The sequence below is a fragment of the Pagrus major genome, chromosome 7, assembly GCF_040436345.1.
Source record: "Pagrus major chromosome 7, Pma_NU_1.0".
Taxonomy (NCBI): domain Eukaryota; kingdom Metazoa; phylum Chordata; class Actinopteri; order Spariformes; family Sparidae; genus Pagrus; species Pagrus major.
Genome location: NC_133221.1, coordinates 23,765,825 through 23,780,884, shown reverse-complemented (window position 1 = coordinate 23,780,884; position 15,060 = coordinate 23,765,825). Strand labels below are relative to the sequence as shown.

The 15,060-nt window shown below is 39.5% G+C and overlaps 1 protein-coding gene across 1 annotated transcript in view; it reads right to left on the bottom strand.

Annotated features, from left to right (window-relative positions):
• Positions 1-15,060, bottom strand: part of bsna (bassoon presynaptic cytomatrix protein a) — a 108,471-nt gene that overhangs the window by 72,491 nt on the left and 20,920 nt on the right. The window lies entirely within an intron of this gene.

Sequence of the window (15,060 nt, the reverse complement as noted above, 5' to 3'; positions counted from 1 at the left end):
TGGATTTCCATTGGCATTTAAAACAAGGTTCTGTATGTATGAACAATGCTTGGCATATGTTTGTAATGATGTTGAAGAGCTTATGACTGTTGGAAGTTTGCTTTAGCAATGTAAGAATGTCTTAGTCCTGAAACCAGGTCAAAGACAGCATATAAAAAAAGTCAAGGAGGAAAAGAAAGAATCAATGAACGTCTGTAAAGATAGAACAGTGTAGGTATAAAACATCACTATGACTCATTAATTTTCTCTTTGAAAGCAGATTGCTATTGATTACTTTAAATATCATTGCTGACTCAGACAGGATACACAGGCATCTCTATTCATCTAAGCCCAATGTATTCATTCATCCAACTTCAAAGTCGCACATGATAGAGAGTGCATTTGGATGGCTACACATAGAATATTGTCCATCTTCCTCTTCTTCTGGAGAACAGAAGTGCAGAGAGAATATTTGTAATCAACCAGAAATAGAGGGAGAGAGGTGTAAATCAACCACAAATTGACTGCAGCGCTGAGTGATTGCTGTGCCGAAACCGCAACCTGAGTGAAGAGCATTACATCTCTCACAGACACAGACATAAATCCACATGCGTACACAGGTATGCACACACATAGAAATCAAGTGTAGTCACAAGCGAGACACAAACAGATATGATAAGAGACACACACAGTCGAATGAAATGAATACAAAACACCCCTCTAAAAATAAATAAAAAAACATCACCCCTCCTCCTCCTCTTCTCCTGTCTTCCTCCTTCCTTCTCTTCTTCCTCCAGATGAGAGCTGATACTCCCTTGTGTCCGGACCTCGCTTGGCTCTCTAATTTCTCCCGACTGCGAGAAAACACACAGCTCCTCTTTGAACTGTGTCAACCTGCTCTCGTCCTGTCTGTCCTACAGCAGCTCTGCATCCACCACAGCAACCCAGCTGCCATAAATAGTGTTATTTTAGCTCCTCTGCAATCAGAGCAAAGCTAGTAAATCTCTGCACGTTCAAAGCGTTTCTCCCATCCCCTTTCCTTCCCATAGTGCACTGCGCGAATGTACTGTATCACCCCACTCGCTATCCTACTGAACCCCCTCCCTACTTGATTTTTTTTTTTTTGCGAGGTACAGGACAAGGTGGCTCCTTGAATATGAGGGGAAGATGTGAAAAGCACGGGGAGAGGAAAAGAGAAAAAAATGCCTGCATCAGTCACGTACCCTAACTAAGCAGTTCCTCCCACTGTGCTGCCCCAGCCTGCTTTGCTGTCTGGCATTTTCTAGCTTGACAGCATCACTGATCCTATGTTCTGTTAACTCAGCGGCTACAGCCACTGCTACAGCCTGACATCCTCCTTTCCTCCTTAACATATTCTCTTTGTAGCTGTCTCTCCTCTCAGCTTCTCTTCTCCCTGTTTTTTCCCCTCTCCTTCACGCCCCCTCTCGTTTTTCCCCTACATTTGTTCTTTTCTGTCTTTACCCCCATTTTTCTGTGCTCTCTCTGATCAGGTTGAAAATGTAGGTCTCGTTCTTTGAATAGCTGAAGCAGAAGGAGATTTGAAAGTATAATTTTGCCATGCAGGCTCCTCCCACGTCGTGCTGCCATAATTACATCTGATGAAGATGGCGAGAGGGAGATGAAGAGAAGCAGATAGGGAGAAAGAGAAAGGGGGGAGCTGATTTTAATGAGTCCCTGTCTATCCCTCTGCTTTATAAGCAACATCACAAGAGACACTCAAAGGAATGAGGGATAGAGCGAGGGATGGAGGGACGGGATGGAGCAGGGAGGAGGTGGAGAGGGAGCGAACGGTGGAGGAGAGAGGAGTCAGCAGTTTTTTAATCCAGGCAGCTCTTCAGCTCTCATCATGTCAAGCTTAATCAACAGCGCGGCAGCACAGAATATCCACTTCTGCTTCACTGTGGTTAAAACCAGTGAATCCTTTACACACCTGAGCCCTGTTGCTAACAGGTGAGGAAGCGTCACGTTGCTAACAGTTTGTTTCAAGTAATGAAAAAATGGATTTTTCCCACTTACTGCAAGTGGTATCTAGCCATATAAGATAGTTATGGTTTCATTGTTGGTCTTATGTTATGCTGTTATTTTTATGCACAGTACAATGGAGGCAAATGGAATTTAATTTGTGTTGCTTATTACATTTAGCAATTTGCCTCTCCAGTGTTACTACTCTTTGGTAATCTGTCTAGGGACTACTTCTTTGGTAGAAAGTGGTTCCAGTGAAAAGTTTCCACAGTGAGGTTCACTGTATTAAGGTGACAGCAGAAAGACGTACATATCTTTAACCCGAGACAAATAAAACCCAAACTGTCAGCCTGGCTGGATAACACCAATGCTTTTCAACATTATTATTATTCGTTTTTGGTAATTAACTCCACCATTTTTACACATTTACACAAGTGTGTTTACAGGTTTTGTTGAGTACTACTGCATATATGAAAGTAGTATAAAGCCTTTGTGACTCCAGAGGAAGCTGGACATCATCTGATAAAATACCTCTAGTGATCTCATGCAGTTGTTAAGTTGCATTTTGGGTAATGTAGGCACCATGTTTTGAAAAGCAGTCCATTGCACTCCTTTAACACTGTCGGACTCATTGTGGACGTTTATAAACAAATCAATCAAATCAAAATAAATTGTTGGCACCTACATTACCAGCCTTGCAACTTGACATTGCTTGAGGTAATTCAGTTACCCTTGAAGTCCATCCAACATTTCAGTCTGTGTCAATGTAATGACATAATATTTTTTTCCCCTGTGGTTTTTTTTTTCAGTATGGCAAGTTTTTTCTCACTCAAATCCGGGGTCTGAGGACAGAGGATGTCGTTCACTGTACATATTGTAAAGCCCACTGAGGCAATGTGATTGTGATTGTGGCTGTATAAATAAAATTGATTTGATTTGATGTGGTTTATAATATTTGGACAGAGCTATAGCACAAAGCCAAACATAGATCAAGAGTTGTTAAGAAAACTTGCTCTAAAGCCACAAAATGCAAAGCCTTTGAGCTAACTCAGCTCAGTGGAGGATTATTACCTTGGTCAGGTCTTTCCTATCATTAGCTAGCTCATGTCGTTGACATTAAAATGTATCTTATTGTTTGTATCAACAAGTCCTTCATGACAGTTGGACTTGCCATAGACGGAAAAGCTCAGGTGTTACTATTAACATGAATGATTGCTCAGTTCTATCCACTTGTACCAGTAAGTATGCAAAATACCAGAGCCATTAAACTGAAGCAGCTAAAAAGAATCCAGCCATTGTTCATTCATCCTTGTATACTAACTGCTAACACATACACTGAACCAAAACATAGATGCAGCACCTTTGTTTTCACTCTCATATTCATGACTTGGAGTCAAATATCTAAGAACTTTTCTGTGCACTTTTCATTTGCCAAGATACTGCATCCCCCTGACAGGTGTGGTATATCAAGATGCTGATTGAACAGCATGATGATTGCACAGGTGTACCTTGGACTGGTCACAATAAAAGACTAGTTTTATCACACAACACAATTCTACAGATGTCACAAATGATGAAAAAATTGATGCATTTATTGTTGTGTTCAATGTAAAATAGAGATTGATATACTGGAGCCATTATGTAGTATAGAATTGGGACACAATATTACTGTTTGCAGATGGAGGTCAATAAAGACCACACAAATATACACCAATGTGCAACGTGAGACGAACTGCAGACAAACGACATCCAACCTTGTTTATGAGCAATCCCCATCATCTGACCGCCAGAAAACTGCCTCAGGCTCATTCCAGAGTTCTGACCACCATATTGAAAACCAGAGCTCTGACAGAGACTGATAAGCCTGTCACAGAGCAGCTTTGACAGGTGTCTTATGTAACTTAAAGCATTAAAGTGCAGGTGTCACCTCAAGTTATAGCCCATTTACTACTCTGTGTGTACAGTTCACAAACCAGTCGGTCGGTGTGTCGGCCAGGCTCAGGCAATTTTCAGGCCTGTGGAAGTTATTACAAGAACAAATGGCACCAAATATCTTTTCTGAGAGGAGGAAAATGAGCCCTGACAATCTTCACTGATGCTGACTCTGCACTCCCAGCAGGAAGAAATGTAAAAGAGAGAGAAACCAGTGCCCCATTTTCTCTAAGTAGAAAAAAGGACATCTGTGCCCATTTCTGCCTGTGTAATTGTATTCAAAGCTTCATCACATTTTATGCATACTTCACAGAACCATGGATAATGGCTTCAAATAAAGAAGAAACTTGTACCATTGCATGTCAAAATTGGAGTTGTTGGATTTTTTAGGCTAATATAGATTAAAGCAAAGGGCAGCAGAAACAGTTCCCTAGAATTTACTTGCATCATATATCATAATAGTTCTGAGTCACAAAAGAGTAGACAGATGGTTTGAAAGAGGAGTAAAATAATCCATCTATGTCAAACTGGAACGACCGTCTTTGAACAGAGGAGGTGGCCTAAGACATTACTTATCACCCACCTACAATGTAGTACTGAGTTCTCTCCCCAGGCAGCTTAACAACCATTCACCTAGGCTCACCTAGCCTTAGAAACCACATGGAGGCCGGTTTGACCAACGAGCCACAAGTGGCCCTAACGACTCTGTAAGGACACTCCCACACACAGTTTAAAAGCCTGCAACTCCCCTCCAGTTAGTTAGAACTGAGGAAGCCTCTTGGATGAGAGGTGAAACTGAAACACATCCAGTTGCCTACGATATAGGACTTATAACCATGACCTGGATGACAACAACAACAAAAAGTCATTAAAATATAAAGTTTCTTGTTCACAAACTTGAAATCCACAATTTTGCCATATTTGAGGCATACAGTATAATGAGAAGCACTCAGGTTTTAGGAGGCTCTTAGTATGCAGTGTATTTTGGCATCCCGTTGTGAGAAATCTTTCCAAAATGGGTAAAATATGCTTTTCAACATTTTGTGAAATAATAAATACAATTTCCTTTGTCAGTGCCTTCCAAAATTACTCACATTTTCAATCTGGTATAAAGTCTCATTATCAGACTGACAAAACATGAACAGATGTCTTCTCCTGTACCTTGGCTTGTTGAATGAGCCACCGAACAAATGTTCTTTGGGAAAAAGTGCACTGCTAATGTTAATTTTCAGGTTAATTTAGATAGCTAATTAGCTGATCAGCTGCAGCACAATACAACAGCATGTAAACACATTTGGAAATGTTATTTTCAGTCTGATTAGATACTGGTGCGGTCCTTATTCTTCAGTACAACTGCCAACAACAAACTTCCTCATATAACTTGCGAAGCTACATCTTGAGTTTGTTGACTATGTCTCACACTCCCCTGCCGGAGCTCAGCCTGTCAACTGCATCAATCAAATTGTCAATCAAATACAGACACTTTGTGACAACATAACACAGTATTTATGCCTTTTCTTATGAGAGAGAACATCTTGACTCCATGTTTGTATGATACAGTCATTGGTACTTTAGATGAATGAACTATACTATACATGATAGACATGTAAATAAATTGTGAACATCAGTGTCCCTATACAAAGGGTCATGCAGTAGATTTAAAGCAACAAAATGCTAATTTCTTTAACCAATTTTAAAAGCCTAAACTGAATATGTGTAAGAATTGTGGATGGAGGGTTCACACATAAACACACTCTGGTCCTATATGAAATCATCTCACACAGAAAAACATGTGAATGCATGCACACAGTGACTAGAAGAAGACTAGAAATACTGCTTTCCAATACACACAAACACACTGCAGTCTATGACTGCAGCCTCTCATCTCCAGCTTATTCTAAGTAGCTCAGCTCTGCTCAAACCTGCAGGACTCTGATTTCCTCAATCACATTTCTGTTTATCTTTTTTTGTCACTGTCACTCTCCATGCACACTCAAACAGGCACAGGCAACCACACAAACACAGGCCTGAGCTGTTAAAATCATTAACTTGGAGGTCAGGTGATCTATTTAAGAGGCTGAACTCTGTCAGTAAAGTCAGTGTCTCTATCACACACACACACACCAAGAAGAACCTTCAACTGGATTCATTTCATCAGGTCTACAGGTGAAACACGTATTGTGGAATTGATTTAACAATGATCAAATTCAACCAGCTGTGTAAAATAGTTAAATCACCATGTGTTAATGTCTCTTATGAACAGAGTTCACTTTTCAAACTTCATAATATCAGGTCAAAATAGAGAGTCAGAGTGTGGGTAATTTGTTGCACTGTTACGCTGAACAATGGGAAGCCACTGTATCAGGATGCAATAAAACATAAAGTTACAATCTACAACTTCCTGTTTTTAAATTTTTGGCGTACCACTGTGAAATCTGCATACTGTGCTTCTTGGAGATCTGCCATCAATCAAAAGAATCTTTCTGTAAGTGTGTTGGTGAGTTTTTATAAAAACTCAAATATAACACACACTTCGTTTATCCATACAAGTTTTACATTACATCAACTTCTGTTGAAGCAACTGGCTTTAACACATTACCACAGTGGAGAGTGAGAGCAATTAATTGAATCAAACTGCCGAATCAGTCAAAATAGTTGGATGATGCCACTTAGCTCATTATCATGCAGCTCTACTCTTGAGTCCAAAAGGCGAGTGGAAGTTTAACGGAGCAGAGTTCACTGTGACTAATTTAATTTGTCATTAATTAGCCTGGTGAAACAGAGAGATCAGCGGTGAGGAAGTGGGAGGATCAAGATCCAATCAAAGAGCTAAAGCAGCAGAGAGGAGGAAATCTATGAGGCCGGCCTTCCTTCCATCTCCCAATCCCTGTTGGGTTTTCCTGCTGCTCTCTACCAATTAGGAAAGAAGCTAATTGGACATCAACTGTGCAGCCTGATTGAATACAGCACCTGGTACTGCATGTGGTTCAATAGCCTACATTACATGGGATACAGTGCTTATAGAAACAAACAATAATGATAAACAAAACAAAACAATATTTAGAGAGAGAATATGGCAAATCATATTGTTGCGCAAGTGGATAATAATAGTATGCATACCCTCATCTTTACACTTTCTTTTTGGACTGGTGGCCTTATCTCACTCACGCACTGTGTCCCTGTAAACTCCACACACACACACACACACACACACACACACTAACCTTAGAAAAGAAGCCACCGTTCTGTCATCAGGAAAGACGAAAAAAAGGAAGTCTGACACTTTAGGCCTTGATGACAGGATGAGCTTTTTCCTGTGGCTGTAGCACGCAAAGTGTGACATGAATAAAAACCCAGTCACACTCAGAAACACACACACACACACACACACACACATACAGTACACACTCAAACACACACACATGCACGGCCACCAGCTGTCAACATAAAATATTCACATCGCAGATCTCCAAACACTACGAGTGCTGAACAGGTGTTAACGCCGTTTCATGGAGAAAACTTGAGGTGTGATTCACAGCATCGTCTGCAGCGACATCCGCAGACATTTCACCTTTGACTTCCAATAAACACTTTAAACATGACTTCAAAATACACCCCAATAACACTCATTCATATTTAATTCTGAAAATGTCTCAATTTCCAGGAAGTTGTCGACCATGCTGCTGCCTCAAGCTGCAGGTAATATTATTGCAACTATATAGTATACTGTGAACAGTGTAGAGTATACGGTATGATGAAACAGGGTTGTAACAAACACTTGGCCCCAGCACCTTATTTGAGACTGCATTGCACAGGGTTTGTCAAAGGAAAGTCCAACAAATGCAGACCTACACTAACATTTTGCTACTTTATTTATAAATGAAAATGAATGCCTATTTTAATCAATTAATGTTAATTATAACAGTGCCCTTTATTTAGAGACACACACAATAGCGTGTAGCTAGTCCATCAAGAGTCACATCCCATTACTGATCTACAATTAATGTTTGTAAGTTATAACAATTTTAAAATATCGGCATTCAACATAATCCAGGATTTTTTCATGGTTCGGATTTCTGATTTTGTCATTTTTATTTTGTAGATGTCATCTTCATGTCTCATGGTATGTTTTCGACGGAAGCCCTAAAGGGCCATGCATTCATACATTTTATTTCCTCTGTTTTCTTGAGATCTCGAGTTCATTTCATTTGTTTTCTTGAGATCTCGATTTATTATCTCGAAATAATAACTGCTGTTTTCCCGAAATAACAGGATCATTTTCTCGAGATCTCGAGATAACGAAACTTTGTTTTCCCGAGATAATGATATAATTAATTCGAGATCTTGAGCTGTTGTAACATTCATTCATCCCTTCATCAAAAAGTAATTTAGTATAGAAAGCATAAACGCACAAATAAAACGGAGAAATAGACTTACCTACAGTAGTGTTCAAGAAACCCATCAGTCAGCATGCCATGCCACTTGTTTGTGATAGAAATCTCAGGCCTATCATATCACAGTCATTATCTCGAGATCTCAAATTAATTATATCGTTATCTCGGGAAAACAAAGTTTCGTTATCTCGAGATCTTGAGAAAATTATCCCGTTATCTCGGGAAAATGGCAGTTGTTATTTCGAGATAATAACTCGAGATCTTGAGAAAACAAATGAAATTAACTCGTTATCACGGGAAAACGGAGGAAATAAAATGTATGAATGCATGGCCCTTTAGGGCTTCCGTAGTTTTCCACTTCCTGTCTTTGTCTTTTTTTAACGCCCTTTTGCCTGTGTCGGTTCCTAGGGACTGCATTTTTGTATTTTTTCTTTAGTTTTTCTTGGATTCTCCTTTGCCTGCCTCTTCATTGCCAGTATTTGTCGCCTGCCTTTATGTTACCTGCACTTTGGAAATTTTGGGATTTCAGCTTTGTTAATAACGCTCGCCTTTTGTTTTTTAATCTGCCTGCTTCTGTGTCTTCCGCTTGGGTCCTTTTTGCCAAAGCGTTCAGTGTTCTTGTCTGGTGATAAGGCGGCTGATTTAGTGTGGTGGTTAAGCTGGATGTTTTAGATGGCGTGCTGTATTTTAAGGGACACCTGCCAACTAATCAAAAAAAAATATTTCTTCTCAACTGAGAATAAAATACACATGGAGGAGTGTCAGGAGTGCAGTGAAGTGAAAGAAAGATTCAGTAGGAGTTTGTCTACCATTAGGGTTTTTGCTCATTTAAAATGACACATGATGGATTTTATCAATATGACTTTGCATCTCTCCATATTGAATTATAATTTAAGAAACCTTGATGATATTTTTATCTCTTATGCCGCCTTCCATGTTACAGTAACTGAGACTTGTCATTGCACAGTTTCACTCACTATAGAGAAACAGAGGGAGGTCTATTACAGAAATGCCAGTACAAAATGGTTACAGGTGCCTTTATTACATCAAAGTGAGCTTGAATTAGGTTGCCATGCGCCGTAATTGGCTCAGAGTGGCTGGAAATGTCACATATAATGTAAAGTAAATGAAGCCCACCGCAGGTATTAGAAGCAGTTTGTGGTTTGGTGCTGTGGTCTGAGCTGAGTGGCTCACTTTCTCTGTCGTGGGAATCGGCTACACACACATTAATGTACATACTGTAAACACACACACACACTCTATACATATTCACACACATACCCACATGTAGTGCACACAGCTTCACATGCTCTTGCAGAATCCATATGAACCTCTGCACAGGGTAACAGTGCGCAGCTTTTAATAGACCTGTCTATCAAGATGGTGCGGAGGAGCGAAGGAGGAGGGGAACGAGGGTAAGCACAGTAAAGTAAGTTTTTGTAGGCATGCAGGTCGAGGAGGAGGAGGAGGAGGAGGAGGAGGAGAAGAAGTCTAAGTGTTTAGACATCAACAGAGGAGAGAAGAACGCCTGCTTTTTAGGGTAAAGTTGAGTTTGTTAGTGGGGCCATTTTATGTAGGAGGGTACAATGTGGTTTACAAAAAGCAAAACAAAAAAGCACCAAATGAATTGAGAAACATAAGAACAGCTACTTAAAAAAAATTAAAGAAACTATGACATTGTGTGGGATTGTGTGTTTTCACTTATTTTGGTTGATTAAATCTCTCCTCAGGACTCTGTGGGTGTGAACAGATGGTAGTTGATTGACACCTCTGATGGGACAATTTACATCATTTTGACTCTGTGAAAGCTTAAAGAAATCTAAAATTGGGTGTTTAATGAGTGAATAGTCTGACATTATATATAGATAATTCACTTTTAAGTGGCTTTTATATATTTTATTGGGTTTTTCTTCGTGGTTGAAGCATTTGTTGGCTGAAAATGACTTCATAACAGAATAGGAAAATTTCCATATATGAAATACTGCTCTTACTCAGCTGATAAACAGACTGAATCACTGTTTTGTTTCATTTCATTCATCCAGCCTGACATTGCTTACATCTGCTGAGATGTTGGAGGTGGTTTTTTTTTTTTTTTAACCATTCAATAACAAGAGATGTGTCTGTCCCATCAATACCATTGCAGTCACTGTGGCAACTGTAGAAGCTGCTGCTAGGAAAAGATAACTAAAAAATGTTCACAATCATAAAAGGGATTCTGTGTAGCAATTTGTAACAATTTACGCGTATTCATCACTTTTTTAACTGGCCACACATAAGAGGATTGTAACATGACGTGCCTTGTTTCAGTGCCTCCCTCTCCTCCGCTAAAAGAGAGCAACAGTAGCTAACATTAGTTTAGAAATGCAGTCTGCTAACATAAACAAATGACCAGCACAACACAGGAGTTTCACAGAGATCCTTTAAAGAAACATTATTATATCGTTTGTTCTTTCTCTAAGGTGATTTACAACTACCCGTACTACAAATTTTGTCGTAATTTTTCAGTCGCTATTTTTCATTGATGTAGCCTGAAAGCTAGCTAGTTATTATGGAAAGGAATAATATCTCTATTTTTAATCCTGCCTACAAGGCTTTGATTGGTCGATTGTTTCTCTAACCGGGAAAAACACCCGGCGACACAACAATAGATGAATTGCTAAACAAATCAGTAATGTGGGTGGCGATTCAGAGGACTGGAACTTGGCTCTTATTCGGCTGTTGCCTTTGATGAACATTAGTGCACACTCTTTGAACGAGATGTTTTACTTCCTACTGTGGAAAATTAGTTTAGAAAAATTAGTAAAATTTAAGTAAAATTAAGTAAAATTTACAGAAAACATCCTGACAGTATGAGACATGTGCGTGAAAAATTAATGCATAAAAATAACTAAATATCTCTGCTACGAGATTTATAATGATGAGACGTATAGTATATGATGATGGCCACCAAATGAAATGTAGCATTAGCGGTAGTCTGCGAAGGCCACATGTGGGCTAAATGCATGTTTCACATTTATCTTGACTTTTAGTCATTGAGTGGAGGCTCTTATGTAGAGTGACTCCAGCGAGCGAACAGTTTGTCTGGCCGCTCACAGTCATGGCAGCAGACTAATGTACTGATCAATATTCCACACACAGAGAGGGAGGACGTTCCAGGAAGTATTCCCATGATGAAGCACTGAGATTCTACAGCTAATTATGGAAACACTCACACACACATACACATTTTTATTTCTTCTCCATACTTAAATGCAGCCTATAAGCATAACCTTGACCACCACAGCAACATGCATAGCCTAACCTTAATTGAATTCTAAGTCATAACTCTAAAGAAGCCCTTTGAAGAAGTGGGGACCAGCCAACATGTCCTCACTTTGCAAAGATGTCCCCACTCTGCGGTAAAAAATCACACATAAACAAAAATGTCCTTACTTTTCAAAGATGTCCTCATTCTCCAGGTAAAAAAATCACACATATACAAACAATGTCTAAGCTTATCTCTCTCAACAAGATGAGATGACAAAACGACACTGATACAGACTTAAGGTTTATCAGAACACTAACTAAAGTCTCTGCTGGCAAAAACTTCAGTCAGCTCATTTTGAAAACTTAATATTTCACACAAGCCTGGCATTGCCAGGTCAGTTCGCAAATGTGAATTAGTCCGAATGGAAGAGGGCCCAGACTCATTTGCCATTGCAAATAATACATGACCTCGCAGATTCGTCTGGTTCCCAGGCTAATTTTACACTACTAATGACTGCAATGCAAAAATATAAACAAAAACCTGAATAAGATTTGTTGAGGTAAAAAGGGAATAATAAGATAAGATGACTTTTATTTAATTTAATTAACAACTGTGTATTCTGTAAGAATCTGTAATCTAATTACATCTTTTTTCTGTAACTTTACAGTTACAAGGATACAGTTAACTTTTTTTGTATCCTAATTAAGTAATCCCATTACATGTATTCCGTTAGTCCCTACGCCTATAAATAAGTATATTATATAAGTCGTTACAGTAAGAAAAGTGTAAATAATATAATAGTTTAATTAATTCAGATTCAAGGTCATGGTATTATGCACACTTGCTTTTTGTTACATGACATGTCATGACAGGGACACTCAAACACAACACACCCATTGGTAAAAGTAATTGCTTTTCCTTCAATGACAAGTCAAATATGATCACAAGATTATCACCATTTAGGAAAGGCTTAACATACCTAGCAGCAAAGTCAACATACTGTTGTTATGATATTATAAATATCACTTAAAAAGATTTATGCTGCCAATTAAAACCTGCTGCTGAGCATCAATCAAAAGATTGAAGGTGTCAAAATGAAAACAAACTGCAGAGTTTAAAGGGAGGGTCATGTAAGTCTCTGTTTGACAGAATTAGATCACTTTGACTGATTAGATGCTCAAGATCTTAATGATGCTGGATTATCAACTGTAATAAAAGTGAATACATGAAGAAACTGATAAATTGATACATATCATTTTGAAAACTACGGGTGTCATCACACTTAATCATTCATTTACTGGTAATTTGTAGAATATGATTTTGTTCATTTGAGCGCGCTGGCCTTTACAACGGGGTTCACACTGTTCAATTACAAATGAGGCTGTTGGTGAGCAGGAGTTTGGACCTGTGTCAATCTGCTACATTTTCGCTCTATAAATTACAGTATATGCATTGAGCAAGAGACATTGTGGGATGTTTGTCAGCAGCAGGATGCTGAGCAAAATCTGATCCCATTTACCTGTTAATTTGTCTGCCTTTTTGTGGTTTTGATTTTGAGAATATTGGAGGAAATAATGGCTATCAGGACAAAAGGCATCTATGTGCAGTTCCTGAGCATCCTGAGCTGTAACTAAAAAAAAAAAACAACTTTATAATTCTAGAGTGGGATTAAAAACTGCTAAACCGAGCTCTACATTCACTTGAACAGAGAGAAACATCCTAAGACACAGAAAACGACTCTTCCTTCATTCAGAACCTAATAGCACTGCAGCTGACAGTTCATTCTCTGCTCTGTCCTGATGAATGGACCACAGTGGCACACACACACACACACACACACACACACACAAAGGTCTATCTCAGCATGATTACCATCAGCAAGCTCCTGGCCAAGAGAAAGTCATAAAACACACTCACCTCTCACTTCTGAGGCACACACAAACTTACACATACACACACACATACACACACTCCAACGTCTGTTTCAATTTCATAAATCCTATCTTATCATGCCATCTCAGTCCACACTGTGTTGCCACAGTCTAGCACATAAACACACCCCCGTCCTCAGTGTCATCCACACACACACACACACACACACACACACACACACACACACACACACACACAAACCACACCTCCTCTGCCATTCATCCATTGCCTCCCTTCACTGAATAACCCCAACTGGTCGATTGTATTGACGACTATCACACTATAATGCATGTTTCTTAATTAAAATCTGCCTCAGCACTTTGGGCCCGATCCAATATGATCACAGCCTCTGTGTGAAGTCCTTGTGTGTGAGGAAGTGTGTATAGATAGATAGATAGATAGATAGATAGATAGATAGATAGATAGATAGAAGCAGTATAGCATAAAGGGAATTTTTCTGTTCGATTTGTCTGAGTGAGACTGACAGACACACAAAGAGTGAGAGAAAAGAGAGAGAGAAAGTGTGTGTGTGTGTGTGTGTGTGTGTGTGTGTGTGTGTGTGTGTGTGTGTGTGCGCACAACTTGTGATTAAAAGCCTGGGTCTAATCCTGTGCTGTTAGATCAATAGTAGATTTGAGTCAGACTGAAAAACAATACCACGAGGTATTGTGATGGATGGATGGGTGGATGGATGGATGGATGGATGGATGGATGGATGGATGGATGGATGGATAAAAATGCAAATGTAAAGAGTGAGCAAAGGATATATTGAATAGGAGGAAAACAAGGGAAGTGAGAAAAGGAGCAGGAGGCAGGACAGAAGGAAGGATGACAGAGAACGAGATAAACAAGTGAGAATCAGGGTGGATGATGGGATTTCAATGCATTTTTAATGAGACGATAAAGAAAGTCGTGTATCCTGTTTGTTTACAGTACATACAATACACTACCACAAAGGATCATTTGAATATTTATGTGTATGTGTTCACTTGCCTGTCATGCACGCGTTTTGCTCTGCAGTCCTAATGAAGTACAGCAACTACATCAGAACCCACAAGAGAAACAGTTTTCTCTTCAGGAATGAGATCTGCTAATTATAGCTTCTGTGCACTCGTTCAGTGATTTTTATATATACTGTATATCAGCTCAGGCCACCTTTACTCCACTACTGCTATTTTTCATTCATTACATCTGCCGGCCTGACTCTACTCGGTTTGACTTGACGTGGCAGCCTAGCAAGGCTGGGATTTTGCATTTCCACCACAACTGGGCTATCTGCTTGAAGGTGTGTCTTAAACCAATGACGTGCTTGTCTCGATCAGTACTATCGAAGAATAGATTCAAAAGATTCAGTTAGAAACTACAAAAGTACTGAGAGCTGAACACACTGACTTTTAAATACTTCTTTCTCTCAGGTTTCATACATAGACATGAGTTCAGTATCGATTTAAGGGGGAGACGGGTGCTTGTTACGGGTTGGTCACAGTCGTGAGACGTCACTGTGGCCCACTTGGAGGCGGGGTGGCCGCAGCTTGGCCCTGCTCCAGAGCAGGTCCATGGCCGGCATGGCTTGGCTCAACTCGGTGCAGTAAA